Source organism: Vanessa tameamea, chromosome 13 (genome assembly GCF_037043105.1).
Source record: "Vanessa tameamea isolate UH-Manoa-2023 chromosome 13, ilVanTame1 primary haplotype, whole genome shotgun sequence".
NCBI classification, from domain to species: Eukaryota; Metazoa; Arthropoda; class Insecta; order Lepidoptera; family Nymphalidae; genus Vanessa; species Vanessa tameamea.
In genome coordinates, this window is record NC_087321.1 from 10,827,054 (window position 1) to 10,849,173 (window position 22,120).

Below are 22,120 nucleotides of genomic sequence, written 5' to 3' on the forward strand. Positions count from 1 at the left end.
CCCACTGCTGGAAATGTTGGGTCGTGTTTTGGGTAGATAAGCGTCGTGCGAATACAAGGTTAGATAAATCGACGGAGGAGAGGGTATGGCAAAAGATCGTCAAGTCTGTCTGTTTGTCGTCACGGTATACGTCATACGATTCTGTTTAACCGCGAAGGCGCGTCAATATGTTTTACATCAAAAACATATTTATTCAATTGAGTATATGTGAGTGTTGTAGGAAATACGAAATAATTTTGTATAAACGTTTGTATAAAAATAATATGTAATTTAATATAATAAAAAAGTCTTTAAGATGAACAATTCACTTATTTTACGGCCCCTCGTCACCGGCCCATTAGCTCAGTTGGTTAGAGCGTCGTGCTAATAACGCGAAGGTCGCGGGTTCGATCCCCTCATGGGCCAACTATTTTTTTAAATTGCGGTAAAAAGGTTTTACTTAAAACTGTTAGTTTTAAGTAAAACCTTTTTACTTTCTATTAAAAAAACTACTTATTCCATTTTGTAACGTTTTAGAAGTAAAACTCTAGATATAATGAGACTAAAATTTAAGAAGAAATATGATTGCATAATTTCTACGTGTAACGTATAAGTAAAATATTTGTCTTATATCGCGTGTATTAAGTTACACGACGAATTCGATTTTGAATTTCTTTCCTGAGACTTCGTATGACACTTTTTACTAAAACTGATATCCTTCAAGATTCTTTTCAGTGCGACAATTCACAACGGCCAACTTAGGAGATATTAAACTCGAGCATGCAAACGTAAGAGCACTCTCTCCCTTCACTTTATCAGTCGGACAGGAGGTCAATCGGAAACGACCATAAATCATTATACAATATAAATCAAACTATCCTATATAAACATATCATAGATTTAAAATTATTGGACATTAAATCAAATTATTTGACTAAACGATCCGTGATACAGATCTTATGATCTTTGGAATGTTTGACAAGTCAAACCCAACGGTTTCACGTGATATCTGATGTACGGTAATCACTGTCTACTTGGAAACATTTTATTTTATTTTACATATTAGACTAATAAGAGTGATGAGCGTGTGCGTAGTGGGACGAATTTCTGCCTCGCACAACCACTCTGTGGAACCAGCTTTCGCCGGCGGTTTTTCCGAACCGATACGACTTAGGAACCTTCCAGAAAAGAGCGTACTCTTTCCTGAAAGGCCGGCAACGCACCTGCAAGCTCCCCGGTGTTGCAGATGTCCATGGGCGGTGGTAGTCACTTTCCATCAGGTGAGCCTCCTGCTCGTTTGCCAAATCTAATATAAAAAAAAAAAAAAACCTAAGAAAACATTGATGGAGTGTGTGAGGAGGGATATGAGAGAGACGGATGTGAACGATCAGATGACGAATAGAAGAGGAGAAAAGGAAGATAATGCACCCTGTGTCTATCCCAAATAGATAACGACACGGATAAGGAAAAGAGAAAATAAGAGATTTACTAACAAATTAGTTAATCAAATATAGTGATTATATTATAACACTAACGCCCGCGACTCCGTTTTGATTTTAAGCCTCAAAATTAGGAGTATTATATGGTTGACATATCTGTGTATCTTCGAGTCTATCATGGCATTGTAGTTCCCAATAAGTATTTGTCTAACTGCGTAATTACAGTACATTACACGATATTACACGTAGTACTATCGGGGATTAAAGTATAGATTTTTTTGCAGTTGCGAACTCGCGACAGAGCCACATAAAGCTAGCCGTGTGCACTGGACTCGCTTAAAAGTAAACGATTTTTTTTTTTTTGGTATGAGAAGGAACCTGTATAAACATACATCATCATATACATATATATATATATGTTGCACCTCATGCAACTTTGTGTTGCAATATTGTAATTTTTAATTTTAAGTTTGTTTGCAATAAAGAATAAATAAATAAATATATACATATATATAACAAACGAATAGATAAACAGACAAAAATTCTAAAAATCATATTTTTGTGTTCTATTGCTTTAATAAATACCCTCAGTGTATTTTTTTCTCAAATATCTTCTATTCGATTTCGATTTCGGTCAGTTAGGTTTTTATTATATGTATCAGAAGATATTAAAGTAAAATATGAAAACAATAATAATAAATTAAAACAATATACTAATATATCATATGACAACATCGATATACGACTGAATATTTCTTGTCATAAAAGGCAAATAATTTTTTATTGGTCCTGGTTTAAGTCCAAGATCTCGAGGTGTACAGTCTCATAAGCCGATATCTCCAGCCAATGGTGCAACGTGCATTAAAACTATCGCTATTTTGAAACGAGAATAATCCCTTTATCTAAATTTATCGATTCAACACTTTCTACTTTAAGCTCGTTTTATATTCTATAAATGCAAACACAAACACGTTGGCTGCCTTATCTGACATAATATATTTAACTGACATAAATTCGTATAGACATAGACTCAATTGTTGGAAACGAGTAGCTGAGTACTGAGTTCCTTGGCCGTTATTTTCGGTAGAATCTATATACCGAACCGGTGGTAGCTATTTAGTACAATTATGTTAAATGACGATTCAAAAGCCTTGTAAAAGCCTACTCGAATAAAGTTTGTTTTGATTTCCATTTCGTCGATTGTCGAGTTGAACTTGAGTGAGAAGTGAGAAGTTTAATATTTAGGCTACGTATTTTTATGACGTATCAGTGAGCGCACTAAGTAGAGATTTTTGGATATTCCTAGGGAGAATGAAAATGGTAGAAAAAAAATTAATATTTAGTTCTTTCATTTCACAAAAAAAGATCCGTATCAGAATCGACTTTTGACTTTGACAGCATTCGAAATGGTCCGGTTACTAGAACATAAAAAATACGGATTCCAACCTGAACAACCTTAAACTGTTGTTGCCTCACAGTTTTCATTTGTTTTAAAATAATTATCTCGTGCTCCACTGTAAAAAACAACCTTAAAGAACCTGCGTATATCGAATTTCACTTAAATTCTGCTATAGCACCATTCCGCATTTATCAGCATGGTGAAATAAACTCCAAGCCTTCGCTTCAAAAGGGGTGAAGACCTTAACCCAGCGGCAGTACATGTACAGACTTTTGCTTTAATTCACGTGGCGGTAGGGCTTTGTGCAAACCCGTCTAGGTAGGTACCACCCACTCATCAGATATTCTGCTGCCAAACAGCACTACTTGGTATTGTTGTGTTCCGGTTTAAAGGGTGAGTGAGCCAGTGAAACTACAGGCACAAGAGACATAACATCTTAATTCCTAAGTTTGGTTGCGTAATGGCGAAGTAAGGGATGGTTAATAGTTCTAACAGTATCAATGTCTATGGGCGGTGGTGACCACTTAACATCAGGTGGCTCATTTGCCGGCCCACTGCCGGTCCTATCTATTAAATAATAAAATTAGAAAAATGTACTATGAATATATGGCAAGTCCGTCATGCTTATTATTAATATGACGACAGACAACTCAGATACATGATAACAACTTGCATTCACTAAGGAGTTTAGTCCACGTCATAACCTCAAACAAGAACTGTTAACATACTCCATTCTTACGCATATGCAAAGCTCCGCATCCAATAATCCGTGAGTTATTGCAGAAAATACGTAGAACTAAATTATGCAGTTAAAAGGTGTAAATATTTACATAAATAATAAGTTAGTTATATTAACAGACTCAAATTTAATATGTAAATTTCGTTTACATTTTCTGAGTAAAATCGTGAAGTATGAAAACATATTTCGCGTCAAAAGCACGTCTTTATAAAGCAGGAAATGAACAAGTAAATATTTTTGATTACATAGCGACGACGACGTCGCAAAAATCAGCTATTTCACAATAACCGAATGACAAATGTGCCGTGCGTATATCGCAATCAAGACGACCTTCTATCCCGGGAAAAGCAAGGTCGAAGTGAGATGGCAATACAATCGTACTGCTGCCTCACTCTCGCCCGGGCCGGTCCTGTTGACGTCAGCACAGGGTTGCCCCTCCATCCAAGCTTTTCGGAATTTACTCTAATTTGGAAAGAGACATTTCGTTTTTTATACAGTATCATACAAGTTAATAATTAATTATCTTTGTTAATTAAGTAATTATTCATGTAATCCCTTCTCTTAATAGAAGGTAAGTAAAGCAAAGTTACCACTAATAAAGCCTAGACCTCATAAAATGGGGTACAATGTGCAACAAACACATAATATAAATTATATGACTGTACCAAATTGACAATTGATCCATGACTCATAAATATTAAATATCATTTGAATTTTTTTTTATATAAAACCTTTTTTTTAAATTAAAGCATGATGTGCCAATCCTAGTTTATCCAACTCATTGTCCCGTTTTTATTATTCTAAAAGTGCTAGCCCTAGAATTGGCAAGTTTTAATAGAATATAATTCAAATATCCAAGTTAGCGACGCAGAAATCCGTAACAGAAAATCTTCGAGCGATTGTTTTTAACCCGTCGAATTGTAATAGTTTACGATACTAAATATATAATAAATAAATATTGGACAACATCACATACTTACTCTGATCCCAATGTAAGTAGCTAAAGCACTTGTCTTATGGAAATCAGAAGTAACGACGGTACCACAAACACCCAGACCCAAGACAACATAGAAAACTAATGAACTTTTTCTACATCGACTCGGCCGGAAATCGAACCCGGGACCTCGGAATGGCGTACCCATGAAAAACGGTGTACACACTACTCGACCACGGAGGTCGTCATACCTACGGGTCGTCATACTCTGTTATACCTACGGGTGACGCCCACGTAACACGCGAAGTTGTATTGTGCGACCTATTTTTAGATCGAAAACACGATTAAATCCAGATGGCCCTATCTATACATGTAGTGTTTTTAAAAAGACTAATCTTTAAAGTCCATTTATATAACAAACAGAGGAGAATGTCATATTACAAAAGGAATTTCAAGTACGAATTTATATACAAAATGAAGGCTGAAAAAATGTGACCGTTAAGGGACGCCCGGGTGATGAGAAACATCGGAATTGATGATTATTGAAAATTTTAGAATTTAGAAACGAGTAGCTATTTCATAACAAATAATGACAGATGATGACTAGAGAACTAAAAATATACTTTATTCAAGTAGGCTTTTACAAGCACTTTTAAATCTTAATTTTACAGAACTATATTAAGTAAAGCTACCACCGATTCAGAATGTATATTATACTGAGAATTATACAGGGTTATTGGTAATTCGACGTATTCTCGTTAGGAGGTGATAGGGGTGACTATTTGCGATAATTTTAACCCCTATATGCATAATGCAAAAGTAAACCGTTTTTTAGATTTTTTCAAAATAAGTCAAAAATGCAACTACAAAAATTTATTAAAAAAAACAATTAAAATCTATTTTTATTCTTCTGATTTATAAAAACGATTAAACACTGGATATTTTTTAATATTTAAACAATAATTATCGGTCCAAATTTATAAATGCGAGACGGAAAACGACATTATTTCAATATTTTTTTTCTCTCAAATATGCCTAAAAAAAAAAATCATTATGAAACTAGTTCTGCAGATTATTTTAAAAACATAATCGTTTACTTAGCTTTCCGTAAATGTATAAAAACTAGGAATTTATTCAAAAGCAACCGAAATAAAATGATCAGAAAGGACGCTGGTGGAAATTCGTATTCGAACATGACCGAATTCGTAAAGGTCGCTCTTTAAAATTCCCACAAAATTGATTTAAAATTATAACCAATGTAAAAAAACTTACTTAATTTAAAATAAAATTTAGATACATAAACAGTTCAGTTACCACCAAGTAATTACTGACTTTCCTACTGATTATATTCTACTGGTCTACATTCCGAACTGGTGGTAACTTTAAATTAATATTAATCTTCAAAAATGACAATTCAAATATGCTTTTATGAATCTATTTGAATAAAGTTATTTTGATTTAACAAATGGGTGGTTCACTAGAGTGATCTCCTTTATTATTCAATTTCGATATATATGTAGATATCGGTAGGCGGACGAGCAAATGGACCACCTGATGGTAAATGGTAACACCGCCCATAGACAATGGTGCTGTAAGAAATATTAAACATTCCTTACATCACCAATGCGCTATCAATCTTGGGAACTAAGATTTTTTGTCCCTTGTGCCTGTAGTTACACTGACTCACTCACCCTTCAAACCGGAACACAACAATACTGAGTACTGCTGCTTGGCGGTAGAATATTAGATGAGTGGGTGGTACCTACCCAGTCGGGCTTGCACAAAGCCCTACCACCAAGTAATTATATTTGATTGATCAATAAAAAATACTATTAAAATATTATGCGCTTGAATAGAGCCACGTTGTTCGAACAAAAAGAACACATCTTCCTCGACTCGTAGGCATAATGAAAGCAATCAAGTTGATAAATCCACACATCAGTTCGTGCGTCCATCAATCGATCGTATAAGCTCCTAAATGATGGGGAATCGACCAGCTAAATCATTCCCAAGATAAGCTGGCGTGAGGCAGGCTGTCTGACAAATCGTATCCATGCAGCTTGCAGATGCTCCGACGCCGTCCAACCGACTTCAAATAACTTTATATTAGTTTCATATAAAGAATGAGTCGAATTGAAATATCACAACTATATATTATTTTATATTAAGGAAATAACTTTTGCCAATAAAATGGGAAACATAAATTCCGAAGATTCCAGTTGCGGCAGTCTTCGTATTTATATATAACATATAACATCTATGAAACCACAACGAATGTGTCATCTCACAATCATTGTATATGGTACTAGTTATTGCCTGCGGCTTCGCCTCTGTGCTAGGGCCGCTTCCTTGGGGTTCAAGCTTTCTTCGTAACAAGTTTCATCAAATTTTGTTCAGTAGTTTAACAGTGAAAGCGTAACAGACAGGCAGACAGACGGAGTTCTCGCTCACTATTGTCGTAAATTATTATGTAAATATAAATACATATAATATTTTTGAATTGTTATATAAAAAGCCTGTAAATGGTTTTTTCTAGGCTCTGTAGGAATACATAGGTAAACAGCATACTCTGCAAGAACTCGATCGATGTTAGTTTAATTCCCACAATTATTAATTAAACAATCGAAACCTTCAGAAAGGTACACGGGCTCCTGGGGGAACTGGGTTATGTGGGATTTTTAGCCACTGAAACCACTGTGATGGCCGTTTTCGGCACGGATTGAAGAGGTTGAAGAATCGTGTCGATATAACGCATCCGTGATCTCAGAACCCCCCCCCCCCACTCAGCGTGACGCCTTATTTTTAAGGCCTAGTGCATCGGGGTTGTTGGAGGGCCGAGACGACGGCTTCGTCTGCGCTGAGTGACATCGGGTTTCTCGTACTTAGCTTACGTAGCTTTCTTCTTGTGAACCATGATGGTTTCACAGAACATGGTTACGACCTTCCACATCAATATAACTAGTACTACACTAGACTATCTTGTTATTGTTAATTTATTTATTTTTTATTTCATTGACGACGCTAGGTGCGCCATCTTGTTTTTTTATACATGTCGGAAAAGAGTGTCAATGGGAATTGAACTGTGCTCTAGTGAAGAAGTGCGTCGATGGTAGCCGGGCGGCCATCTTGGATTGACGGTTACATTCAAGATTTCCCGCGTACCACGTACATATGTGACGAAACGCTAATTTACGACATTATCATTTGGAGTAGATTCACTGTTTGTATATTTGATATATTAATGAAACGATATTGATGACTATTGTGAGTTTATCCGAGCAATTCATTTGTTTAATTAAAAACTTACTGAATTACTAAATAATAGTTTAAATATACGCCCACTTATCATGAATAATCGCTATTAACAAATAAACAGTTACAATACAAAACTTTTATATTACAAATTCAAATATGGAAACTGTGTCTGAACTAGATAAACAATATATTACGAATATCTCAACAATTTAATTCATGTATATTTGAACTCAATGATAAATATAGAAATTTTACGCTAAAATTTATTAACAATTATAAGTTTTACCGAAACCCTGTACATTTTAATAAAGATCGATAAAGTGAAACATTGAATATTTATCATAGATAATTATCTTTTATAAATCTTCGTTTGTCTATTATTTCTTTATCTATATATTCAATGCAATTTTAATAAATTGTAACGAAAATATATTTTTATAATTTGAACTATTATGACGGGCTTGTGTTAAGGTTAATTCTTGTTTCAAGTTTAGATAATTTAATACTATAAGAAAATTTGCTGTTCATAAAATTCGTCTAGTAATCGTTAAAACGCGCCTGCCGTTCAGACACGCGCTGTAGAGCGTTTATAACTCACGTAGATATTTTTGTACATTCTCGCTACGATTTTATTTATATATATTCGGTTTACTTTAGTATCTGTGCAGACATTACATTAGGTTTATGTAAAAAAAAAAAATGTGTTCAAAAATCTTATGCTGAAAGGAAACAAACGTCAGAAAACCAGCATGTGTAGAAATTCTGGTTTTTTTTTCTTCTAACGACTCGACGAGAGAAATGTATTAAATTTTACAGACGTTTCTATATATATATACACATATACAGACAATGTATATATTTACATACGACATGACATATCATTATTATTAAAAATTATAAATATCCGCTGCGTTCACGTCAGAAAATGGCTACGTAAGTATAAGGTTTATAAAGGGCGTTTCGATCTGGGAGGGCAAGCCCGGAATGCCGCGTTGTAAGATATTTATAAGAAGGTCGAGGTCTACATACAATACAGAATACCTCTATAATGAGCGACGTCGGAAAATATTTCGCTTTTATTTTGTTCGAAACATCTTACCAGAGTAAATATTTTCAAAACAATTGCTTCGATCTGTAAATTCAACTAAATCGGTTTTGACGAAATATTTAATATATTTTTAAGGGGCATATGAAATTACTTTTCCCAAAAATGAAAAACATAAAATCCACAATAGCGCCTACAACTTGAATATTATAAATAATTTGTATACAATCACGAGCCCGTAAGTTTTTTTACATTAGCAGCCTGTAAATTTCCCACTGCTGGGCTAAGGCCTCCTCTCCCTTTGAGAAGAAGTGTTGGACCAACATATTCCACCACGCTCCTCCATACACATGTGGCAGAATTTCCTTGAAATTAGACACATGCAGGTTTCACGATGCTTTCTTTCACCGCCGAGCACGAGATGAATTATAAACACAAATTAAGCACATGAAAATTCAGTGGTGCCTGCCTGGGTTTGAACCCGAAATCATCGGTTAAGATGCACGTGTTCTGACCATTGGACCATCTCGGCTCTAAGTGTTTTTTACATAGTCGTTATTACTAGCATCCGTAGAAACTTCTTAATGTTGTTTTTTATTGGCGCGACTTTGGGGCAACATCGACTCGTCCGTTTGCCGTAAGGGCAAACGGCATGACGGTCTCCTATGTTTTCGCCGTCGGAGTGTACGCATAGTTTATATAGTACTCATATATACTTAGCTACAAATTTTGTCAAATAACTTTTTGTCCCATTTGCTGTCGAAACACTTGGCCTTTGGAGTAATGGTGCAAAAAGCTTCATCAAAAGTATAACATCTCGCCCTATTGCCTCCACTGGTGACAGGAGGGCTGGTTCGTTTTTAGCCCAAAGGATCGGAATTGTGATTCAACGGGGAAATGCTGCTAGCATTCTTGCCACCATTCCACGCGGTCAAGATTTATACAGTAACTATTTTTAATTCAAATTTGTATATATTTAAGCACTTAATGTTTTTAATACAGTGTTAGAGTTATTTTTTTACACATTGTATAACTATAATTTATTAGAATAAATAAATTAATAATATGTCGATTGACTATTTTTAGAATATGTTGTAATGTAATATTTTAATTTTTCACGATGAATACTGGCCGAATGTCTGATACTGGCAAGTAAGAAAAAAAATGTCAAGAAATCGAACGCAACGGCAGTGTTTTGTTATAATTCTAATTATTTTTTAAAATAAATAGAAGAATATCGTTGTTTAAACTTGCGACCATCCTAAGAATAGTTACATATAAAATAATACATTTGTTGACTGTTTTTTTTTAATTAGAAATTCCTTTAATAATTTCGGTATTTGACATGCGTCAAGCGTACCGTGGCGACCACGTAATTTTATTATAAGACTTCTCATGGGCCGCCTATTGTACTACCAGAAACCTGATCGTAAGTTCCGCCAATAACCGTACGTTTCAACTCAATCGAATCGAACGACACGCGAAGGCATAAAATATGAACAAAAACAAACATTTTATTTAAAAGGTACATCAATTTCTAATTTTAGCGCCTTGAAACTACGAAACTACTCAACGCAACACCAAAAAATCTACAAAAGAGATTCAAATGTATGAAGCAAGCTTGAACTAAAAGGAGTCCTTCTTTGTGTATAAAGATTCGCTCGTCGCGTTTTAAGGATTGGTCGTCAGGTTATTTACTAAGCATAAAAAGTATAATCGTATATCCTTCCTTGGATTTCAAACCAAATTTCATCAAATTCGGTTCATTGGTTTAGCTGTGAAAAACAGACAGACTAGAGTCAATTTAAATATTAGTATAGATTATGGATATATATACTTTGGCGTTAGGCATAATAACGTATTATATACATTATATAGACTACGTTTTTATATATAGCCTATATGTAAAAACGCGAGCGATCCTCACGACAACTATTAAGATATATTGGCGTTAGGTTTTTTAACACCTTCCTTAAAACAAGCCTAATTTGGCTTCCTTCAACCTTAACTAAAAACACTAGTACTGAAACTGTACTTGATGTTGTTAGCACCAAACCCAAAACTACGTGCAAAGATTCACCATTGAGCTAGCGGTTATGTAGAACTGGTGTAAAATTCACTTGTAAGATTTAATTCACAGATCAAGTCAAGTTCAATAAAAGCACGCAAATAAAACAGCTCCTTATGTTTTCCTGTGTTCAATTCCATAATGTGTAAGTGGATTGCTAAACTAAACTACACAAGAAGCTGTCCAGCCAGTGGGACGTAATTAAAGGACGAGCAGAAAAACAGATACTTAACGCCAATTATTTATTTTGTTACCAATCAAATACTTAATTCTCTGCAGGACCAGTAATATTTCAATTGCAATATAACTTTTTCTATCGTTACATTGTATAAAACAAAGTCGCTTACCGCTGTCTGTCCCTATGTATGCTTAGGTCTTTAAAATTATACAACGGATTTTGATGCGGTTTTTTTTAATAGATAGATTGATTCAAGAGGAAGATTTATATGTGTGATACATGCACAATATAGTAGACAAACACTGATAATTTTAGTGGTTTCTAAAGTGATGTCGTAAATAAACACATTTTTTTGCGTTTACATTGCAAACGCTGGTTGAACCCTACGAGAAAGATCAAAATAATGTACTACAGTATTGTACATCGTAAAAAGGTCTTCAAAAAGTCCGCAATGGTATATGTCTATCTCTTAGGAATAGCCCACAACAACCATTTTTTATCCTTTATATTTTACGAGATAAAATGGCTTATTTCCGAAGCGATTTGAAGTAATACAGCACTAATCCTTATCCGATTAAGTACCTTGAATACATTGTAACAGTTGTAAGAAATTCTTTTCACCCATGCGAAGCCGGGGCGGGTATAATATAAAATGCTATTTGAGAGCTTGGCGATCATTTCATTCCCAATGTGTGCAATCAACTAAGAAGTCATTAGTCCTGTAATATACTTTTGTACATAAACGCTCTTTGACAATTCTTTTAAATTTTACAATTTAATATTTCGAACGATTTCTGGGATCATGTTGTGAAAACGTATACATTGCCCCAAAAAAGAGTTGCTAACTCTGTTTAATCGGGTAGTAACCAGTAGCTGAAGTAACATCTTTTTCTTGTTCCTAGTATTAATAGAAAGTACGTCACAATTTCTGGAAAAATCAATTATCATTAGAGGACGACCGAAGAAACGATGGATGGATTGTGTGAAAGACGATATGGTTAGAAAGAATGTTACTTGTGAGATGACGTCCAATAGAGAAGTATGGAAGAAGAACACATGCTGCGCCGACCCCATGTAAAATTGGGATAAGGGGAGGAGGATGAAAAAAAAATCTAAGGAGAAATCCAAATGGTTATACTTTCCGCTTAATTATATTATTAATAGGACTACTATTTCACGGAGCTGGATTTATAAGGCTCAGGTAACTTGAATTTACAAATTTTACTTTGTCATTAAAACCTTTTTTGTCTAAAAAGAGAATTATTTAAATAGGGCTAAATCTAGCAATAAAATTTATGCTCTTCTTCCGTTTCCGATTCCGGTTCGCCTGCGTATGATCGGCAGGGTTGGTGGTAGGTACCCTATGCTTTTCTATACGACTGACTACGTGTTAAAATTTTATGAGGATCGGTTATTTTTAACTTTTGTTAACAAGTGAAAACATAACAGACTGACTTCCGCCTTTATTGTATTAGTTAGGATTTAAAACATAAAGCGGTTTATTCACAAGGTGAGTGACTGCCAGTCTATAAGGACAGGGTAGGCCATTTCTTTGAAAAATTGTTAATATTATATCTATAAAACATTTCACAATATATATTATTTCGATGAGTCGTTAGTATTGAAAGGTAAGTAGAACAGTCTTACAGGCACAAGGCCATTAGTTCAATACTAGACGGTGGATTACATAAAACATACATAAACAGCCTGTAAATTTCCCACTGCTGGGCTAAGGCCTCCTCTCCCTTTGAGGAGAAGGTATGGAGCATATTCCACCACGCTACTCCAATGCGGGTTGGTGGAATATGCTGGATTACCAGCGAATAAAATGAAAAATATTACACTGCCAATCTGAATGGGCGGTAGTGAACACTTACCTTGAGTAACTTAAATAAGAACAAAAATAATTCATCTATACAAATTGAAAAGTTCTCGTGTATATTTCAATGGATTTCGTTAAACCTTACCAAGACTAAACTGAGTTCATTGAACCTACTTACAGGCAGCTAATCAATAACGACTCCTGTATTACCTTTACATGTGTTATATGTATTACTTCCATGTGTAAGTGTGAGTTTAGATGGACCAGATACCTTTTTTATTTCTTCCGATTGGGCTTCGCGCAAGAAAACATGGTGTTCATCCAAAATCCACCAATCTGCTTGCATTGAGGGATATGCTCCCGACCTTACCCTTAAGAGAGGTCTTATTCTAACATAAGGACAATTACAGTTGGTTAATTTTAACTTTACGTGGTGTATACAATAAAAATAGCTATGTCTAAATATAGCGTCGAGACCATTCAAAGAATACATACAAATACATATTGAAAAAATCCTGCGAAGTTTCAGCATTTATTTTTTCAATTAATTAGATTACGTAAACGTTATTCAATTTGTTAATGGAAATATCTTTGATAGATAAATCTGTGGCAGTGACGTACGGCCCACCTCTTACTCTCTCACAATATTTTGTGATTGCGGATTTAAACCACCGAATTTTCATGTGCTTAATTTGAGTTTATAACTCATCTCGTGCTCGGTGGTGAAGGAAAATATCGTTAGGAAACCTGGATGTATCTAATTTCAACAAAATTGTGCCACATGTGAATCCAACCCAACCCGCAGTGGAGCAACGTGGTGTAATATGCTCCTAACCTTCTACTCAAAGGGAGAGGAGGCCTTAGCCCAACAGTTGAAAATTTACAGGCTGTACATGTTGTATATTGTTGAAAGCTTAAAATTACCTTATAATGTTTATTTTGTTTTTATTTAATTCTTTAATCAGTGCGTTCTCACTGTCATGGCTGATGAAGTCAAGATAAAGACACTGGAGGTGAAACTGATTCACTTGTTCAAGGTCACCCATCTATGAATGGAATAGACTATTTTTTTTATGATGTAGGTGGACACGCAGCACCGGGAGGTTCGCTGGTGTGAGCTTAAAGAAATGTGTAGTCTCTTTTTTTGAAGGTCCTAAGTCGTATCAGTTCGAATAATATACTCGGAGTTTTCGAAGGATCGCATCAAGAATAAGGTGATCCGACAAAAATAGAGTAACTGACATATCTCGGAAAATTGGTAAGCTGAAGTGGCAAGCGTCAGTCATATTTGCCGCAGAACTGGTAATATGAGTTCTTAAGTGTGCTCTTCACTTAAGAACTCATATTACCAGTTCGTCTTGGCAAATGTAAAACGACTTCAGGCTTGGTGAAGTGTGACGACTTACGAAAAATATCTGATGTCAATTGGAGCATAAAAGCTGAACATTGGCTCAGTGACGTACTCTGAAATACCTATCACCAGCTGTGGACAAACACAGTCTGATGAAGATGAAACTGATAGGGTTACTACATTTTAAAATAATGCAATTTGAATAAAAAACTTTTATCAGTGCTTTCATCTTAAATTGAAACCCCTTTTTTATACATATTTTTAAACATCGTATAATATTTTTGTACGTACTTACTTGTCTTAATCGCAGATAGCATGTTATTTATTTTGATAAGGGTATTGTGCGGCTAAAATGGAACGAAAGTCATTTAATTTTTCGTATATATTTATTTAGAAAAAGTTGTTACAGTGACTTATCTCTTGAAGACAGAATATAAACTGTTATGGACTTTATGTAGACATTTTGGATATATAACATTTTAAAAATATTTGATATTAAGTACTAGTATACTATTTTATAGCTGCGAATGCCTTCGCTTGATATTTTTGCCAACTACATTGAGATAATAATATATATTAAGTATACTATATCTCCTTAGTTCGTATGAAACTATTAATAAATATAATGTAAAAAAAATTAGTAACATTGAGTTAAAATACTAAAAAATAACGTTACGTCTAACGCACATTGCTGTGTGCCAAGATTTGAATCAAAATATTATCGTAATTTTAACCGACGATCTAGACGTCGTGTTGGGTGGAATGATATAACGTAAAACTTCAATAACAATTCGATCAGTAGTTGTTACTTAAATTCCAAAAAAACATAGTATAACCTCTTTGTAATAATATTAGTATACTCTAAAATAATGCAGTATACTTTATACTATATACTTGTTCGAATACAGGTCTTGCATGAATGCAATGATTCTTGTATCGAGTAATTATAGTTATTATTAAATGCTCGGATGTCAAGCTGATATGATTTTAAATATCTATTTGGACGCCCTAAGTAAGACCAAAAGTAAAACTCGTATGCCGTGACGGCAAGCGGCTCGACGCTGTTATACCATCATACCGCTCCAGAACAGCTCATGTGGATGCGGATATACTATACACTTCATTGCTATATATACGCGTAAAGCCTGTAAATTTCCCACTGCTGTGCTAAAGCTACCCTCTCCCTTTGAGAAGAAGCTTAGGAGGATATTCCACCTCGCTGCTCGAGTGGTGGATTCACATGTGACAGAATTTCGAGATGAATTACGAACACAAATTAAGCACATGATAATTCAGTGTTGATTGCCTGGGTTTGAACCCGCAATCATCGGTTAAGATGTGCGCGTTCCACTGAGCCATCTCGGCTTTGCTATTATTGTAATAATAAGAACAAATTGATTGAATTTATAGCGAAACTCTGATTAAAGTCCTCAAATATCATTTTTACAGATTTTATAGTCCTACCGACTTTCGGCTATATGTCCCTTTGGTACAAACCATTAACAAATCAACGGCGAAGCAGTAATAGTGTGTACTGTTGTGTTCCAGTTTGAAGGGTGAGTAAGCCAGTATAATGATAGGCACGAGGAACATTAACTCTGATCCCATGCCTAGCGGAACATTGACCTTATAAGGAGTGATGTATTACTTCTTACAGTGATCGTGTCTAGGCAAGATATTCGTTTCTATAATGAACATTCTATAATAATGATACACAGATATTTTTAACTTTGCCTATTCATACATTCAAATCATTTGTTGTAAAAAAGACATTAATAAACAAAGTATGTTATTTAACACAATATATAGATGATAAAAAAGCTTGGAGTGGACATGTTGACTTTCAAGTATGATATATTATATATAATTTTATTTACCTAACATAATGTATCACAAAGTGTTACTACGGAATTTCTCGCCGGTTCTTCTCCGAAAAGAACCGGCGGCTTTACTTTTAATATAGATCTGTGAAATTACGATTCAAGTGCTTGTAAATGCCTACTTAAATAAAACATATATATTTTTATGATATATATAAATTTTATATATTTGATAATAAGTATAAATATATTCTTATTATTTATTATTGCTCTATTATTATCTCAAACAAAAATTATTACAGATTGTTTACGGTTACTATTAAGGTTCCTTATGTAAGTGTTACCTAATTATTAATACTGTGGTGATATTATTATTTTTTATGTTATTGGTAGGTGGACTGGCACCTGATGTTAAGTGGTCATCCCCGCCCAAAGACATTACCGTTGTTAGAAATATTAACGATCCCTTACATCACCAATTCACCATCAACCTTTGGAACTAAGATGTTATGTACCTTGTACCTGTAATAACACTGGCTCATTTACTCTTCAAACCGGAACACAACAATACTGGGTACTGCTGTTGGCGGTAGTATATCTAATGAGTGGGTGGTAACTACCCAGACGGGTTTGCACAAAGCCCTACCATTAAGCAAATACGTTCGTGTTAGGTCGTAAACGAGAGCGCGCGTAGTTGTTTGGTTGTGTGTGTTAACCCTATGATGCTCAATAGACCAAATTCATCTTTGGATGACAATCTGCAAGTGAAGCCTGCTGCCGAAGCAGAAGAAACTATCAGCTTTAGGTTATTTTTACATTATTACACATTATAAAAGTTATATATAAGTATTAAACACATAAATAATATATCAAACAAACTTCGTAAGTTAAATAAATCACCAGGGATGAAGCGAAGCGGAGAAGTTTAATAAACAATCGAACGAAGTTCAAGTGAAATTCAATCATTGTCTGAAAGAGTCCTTCTCATTTCATTGCGTAACATTTTTAAAACAAATATCGCATACGATAAAATTCCCAAAGAAATTCAAGTGTACGAAGTCACAAGCATATTATGTTTCTTTGTAACAGCCAAAATGGCTATCAGATAATAAATGCAGACAGTACAATGTTAAATACTTGTATATTTCAATGCCGTAACTAAGTAAATGAATGTAAAGTTCATTCCATATTTAAGACAGCTGTTGTGAGTACGACGAGTGACGTCTGTCTGGCGCCGGCAGATCTTATACATCTTCTTAGCGAGTACCGAATCAGGTTCTAACTTTGACAAATATTTGTCAACTTAAATTCATTCTGAATAAATCGTTTCGACTAATTTTTGATGCAAGTAATACAATAACATAAACATAACATAATCAGCCTGTAAATTTCCCACTGCTGGGCTAAGGCCTCCTCTCCCGTCGAGGAGAAGGTATGGAGCACATTCCACCACGCTGCTCCAATGCGGGTTGGTGGAATACACATGTGGCAGAATTTCGTTGAAATTACACACATGCAGGTTTCCTCACGATGTTTTCCTTCACCGCCGAGCACGAGATGAATTATAAACACAAATTAAGCACATGAAAATTCAGTGGTGCCTGCCTGGGTTTGAACCCGAAATCATCGGTTAAGATGCACGCGTTCTAACCACTGGGCCATCTCGGCTCAGGTTCTAACCAGGTTCTAACTTTGACAAATATTTGTCAACTTAAATTCCTTCTGAATAAATCGTTTCGACTAATTTTTGATGCAAGTAATACAATAGATATGATATCTATGTATAATTAATTGAAAAGATAATCACTGAGATTCTTGCCAGTTCTACTCGATAAAAATTACGTTCCGAACCGATGGTATTATACATGTGAAAGCAGCTCTGTCTGTTTGTCTGTTTCGCTTTCACAGCCTAATTACTGTATCAAATTTAATGAAATTTTGTACGAAATGGTAAGTTTAAACCCCAAGGGAGGACACCACGATATTTTTATGCCTAACACTTGAAGCCACGGGCCATAACTATTTTCGTTTAATTTTGAATCAATCTATCCAAAACTGCTTATAAAAGCCTACTTGAGTAAAGTACAATTTAATTTTATTTACTGTCTTTCACAATATTTTGCGTTGAACATTAAAAAAAAGCGAGCGAGCCAAGATGGCCCAGTGGTTAGAACGCGTACATCTTAACCGATGACTACACGTTTAAACCGAGGCAATCACCACTGAATTTTCCACCACTTTCACTCTCGGCGGTGAAGGAAAACATCGTGAGGAAACCTGCATGTGTCTAATTTCAACGAAATTCTGCCACATGTGTATTCCACCAAACCGCTTTGGAGCAGCGTGATGGAATATGCTCCAAACCTTCTCCCCAAAAAAAGAGGAGGGGTGAGCCCAGCAGTGGGAAATTTACAGGCAGTTACTATTATATTAAAAAACTAAACTCTTAACGGTAGATATGTAGCAAATTGTGTACACTATTTAAAAAAAATAGGTTAATACAAATACAACTACACAACATGATCAAGGGGAAACCTTATCGCAGATATAGGAACGTTCCCTTCCAAATTGAAATTGAAATTTACGTGAAATTGAAATTTCGAACGTAAAAATTTTAATAACTAGCTTCCCGTCCTGACTTCGTTCGAATAAAACTCATACCAAGTTACGCTACGCCACATTTTCCCCTTTCCCTTACTTAAATTTGAATTTTTCAGAAAACATTTCTGACGTGCTTACTTTATAAACTTATAATCCAAATTTCAGCTTTCTACAATCTTAATCAACAGTTTCGTTCGTGGGTTGATGTTCACTCAGGGCATGGATTGTATAAATACAGATTTGGACTATTGGTTTTAACGTGACCGTTATCTAAACAAGAGAAATTTATAACCGTTCCTAGATGTGACTTTTTTTTGTGGTATAGGTTTGTGGACGGGCATATGGACCACCTGATGGTAAGTGGTCACCACCGCCCATAGACAATGGCGCTGTAAGAAATATTAACCATTCCTTATATCGCCAATGCGTCACCAACCTTGGGAATTAAGATGTTATGTCGTTTGTACAGGCATAACATACACTTACACTGGCTCACTCACCCTTCAAACCGGAACACAACACTGATTACTGTTGTTTGGCGGTATTATCTGATGAGTGGGCGGTACCTACCCAGACGGGCTTGCACAAAGACTTACCACCAGGTCAATTTTATTAGTTTTATCGGATATTTAGTCGGATATCAATTTTCAAACATCTCGAAAAGTTCGTAAGAAAATATGGCGCCAGCATGTATCGTAAATAACTTAATTCAATAAAATTTGCAAAGTCGATACAATTTTTGTACTATTTACGGGGAGCCTGTTATTGTACTATATGCAGCAGATTAATTAAGTAAGCGAACCAAATATCCGAGTTACCAGATATTATCGAATATTCCCAACCTCTGTACAAATATTTATTTTCCATTGGCTAATTATCCTTTACACAGCACTGGTAAGGCCACTGATCCCGACGGTTCTGGGTTCAAACCCCAGGTTGCATTAGCATTTTTTTTTTGTTTTTTTTTTGTTGTACCGATAAAAATTGAAGATTTAGTTAATAATATAATTTTTAGGAGATATTGGGTGTTTATGTCGAAACCTTCTCAGTAACAGCCCGGAGTCTGGAAATTGGAAGTGTGTGCGTGCCTCGCAAAGTACGTGAAGCCGTTGGTCCTGCGCCTGATTTTTTCCGGCCATGTCAGATATGCCGTCCCATCGGATTACGAAGGTGACGGAACAGAGAGTGCATCTGTGTTCACGCACATACCTGTGCACTAGATAATATGTCCTGCGTAGTTGGATGATCTCCCTTGAGATTGGCCCTCGAGATTGAATCTCTATTTATGACAAAACCCACATATCATAAGAGTATAGTTATTAATAATAATAATGTTTAATTAGTATAGGTGTTACTGTAAAAGCTCGAACTAAGGTAAATCTTAAGATTTTCCAGTAAAACCTAAGAATTACCGATTATGAACGGTAAATGTCCATAAAACTTTGGGATTCGAACTTTTACCATGATTCTCTTGGTAAATCTAGGATTTATATGTTACGTTGGAATGGAAAAAGTCCGAAAAATACTTACATACCTTTATAATAAATAAATTTACCTTAGTTTTTTTAAGCTTTAACAGTAACATAGATATACTTTTTTGCTATCTTAAATATATAAAATTATTTTCGTAATATTTTTCTAAATCTTCAATACATATATTTACTTAATAGTATTGGTATAATCAAAACGGGAACGAAAATAATAATCTTACACGAAACTTAAAAACATCATATATATATATATACAATAACAAGCTGCAATTTATAACCTTCGAAACTTGACGTCTAAAATTTTATAACTTAGAATTGTGGAGACGGGATAAACTTATTATTTTCATTCTATGAATTTCTGGATATATTCTGCGAGAATTTTCCAGAACTTTCGTCTCACCTTTGTTATTATGATAACGAAAACATTTTATCGCGTATTTGAATTAAATTCGACGGTATTTGAACATACACTGAGTTAGAATAAATCTTCATACTTATTACGTTTGATTTCGAACTCTAATACAAAATTTGCGTGTTATTGTTTTTATTAATAAATTAGTGTTCCATTTTTTATTGTAAATATATATTATTTATATATATATAAGTATCTTCGCAAAAATACTGTCCGTACCTTTAGTGTGTTTTATTTTTAATTTGTATTTGTTATTTTAGTAGACACAATTTATGTTTTTTATGAGTTATTATTGTCTATTGTAGAAGTAAAGGAATGGGGACAATACACGGAGCAATGAAGTGTAGTATGCACACTTTATCAGCAGTGCTGTGAAATTGTTACGTGTGTAAAAATGAATGTTATTTACACCTTTAAAGGCGTATCACTTCGAATGTTATTAATATATTTTTTTGGTTATTTCGCTTCCTTTTTATTATTTATAAATATTCATTTAGAAAAACGTTGTTTTTAAAATACCTATATATTTAATTTAAAAAAAAAGATATATCGTTATAGTTAATATTTATCATTATAGTTGTAATTAACGTAACGCAGTAACGAAGTAAAAGAGCAACAAAATTTAGCAAATTTTTCGTAATTTTTGTTATTAATCTAATATCACAAATACCTTATACAGTTAAATTTATTTGGTTTACTGTACCATATTTGTTATTGCTTGAGGTCGTAAAATTAAAAGAAGTCTAATTCCTTCGAAAACAATTATTTGGACCATTACCAAGAATTTTTTTACAGTCCACAAAGCTAAACGCATATATCAAGTGCTTCACTTCGTAAAAGCAGTTAGTTTTACAACACGTTTATTTAATTATACACCCATTTTGTTAATAACTTTTAATTCAATTCGCTGAAATATTTCATATAACATAATATTACTTACAAACTACAATGTAAAAGAGAATTGTATGCTAAAGAAATATTAAGAAAAAGACGTTAAGAAATGAAACGTAAGGGACGTACCCTTAGTAAATTAAGGTTTCTCTTTATTAGTGAAAGCTTCTCGTTTATTTTTCCACGGATAAATTATACATTTCACTCACCTTTTACTATAAAAATATCTCCCACAGAAATACACTAACGTAATAACATAATAATTATTTAAAAAGAGAACAGTTAAATTTTACACAAAAAAACAAATGAATTTCGAATCATTTTCACAATATACACACACATTAATTATTGTCAAATTTAACCGCGTTGTCTAATTCTAAAAAAGGAAACGGTTCTATTTTCGAATTCATATTTTATTAAAAAGTCGAGTCTGCGCATTCGTTGACACGAACGCCTGATGCAAAGGTCGCGGCAAAACTGCCTCTCAGATGAATGGAGCGCAGCCTCCCCGTCGTGCTTTAAATGTTACTTGTAAACACTGGAAAAATAGCGTCATATACTAAATTACGAACTATATTACACATTCTACGGTTCCATATTTCGATAACTATAAGACTTTTGATTCTATTTATGACGATAGGGTTATTTTAGTTTTATTTGTTTATTTTATAGTGTTTATTTCGCTTTATCATAATAC

General features: G+C 34.3%; 1 protein-coding gene and 1 non-coding gene across 2 annotated transcripts in view; one reads left to right on the forward strand and one right to left on the reverse strand.

Moving 5' to 3' along the window:
• LOC113402470 (adenylate cyclase type 7-like) overlaps positions 1–21,887 on the reverse strand; it is a 151,523-nt gene extending 129,636 nt beyond the window's left edge. The window contains exon 1 of the mRNA XM_064216606.1: positions 21,633–21,887. The gene's annotated coding sequence lies outside the window, so the exon portion shown is untranslated. The remainder of the gene's footprint in view (positions 1–21,632) is intronic.
• Positions 332–405, forward strand: Trnai-aau (transfer RNA isoleucine (anticodon AAU)). Its single transcript has one exon. It is a non-coding gene; the product is annotated as a tRNA-Ile (tRNA).
• Positions 21,888–22,120: the final 233 nt, after the last annotated feature.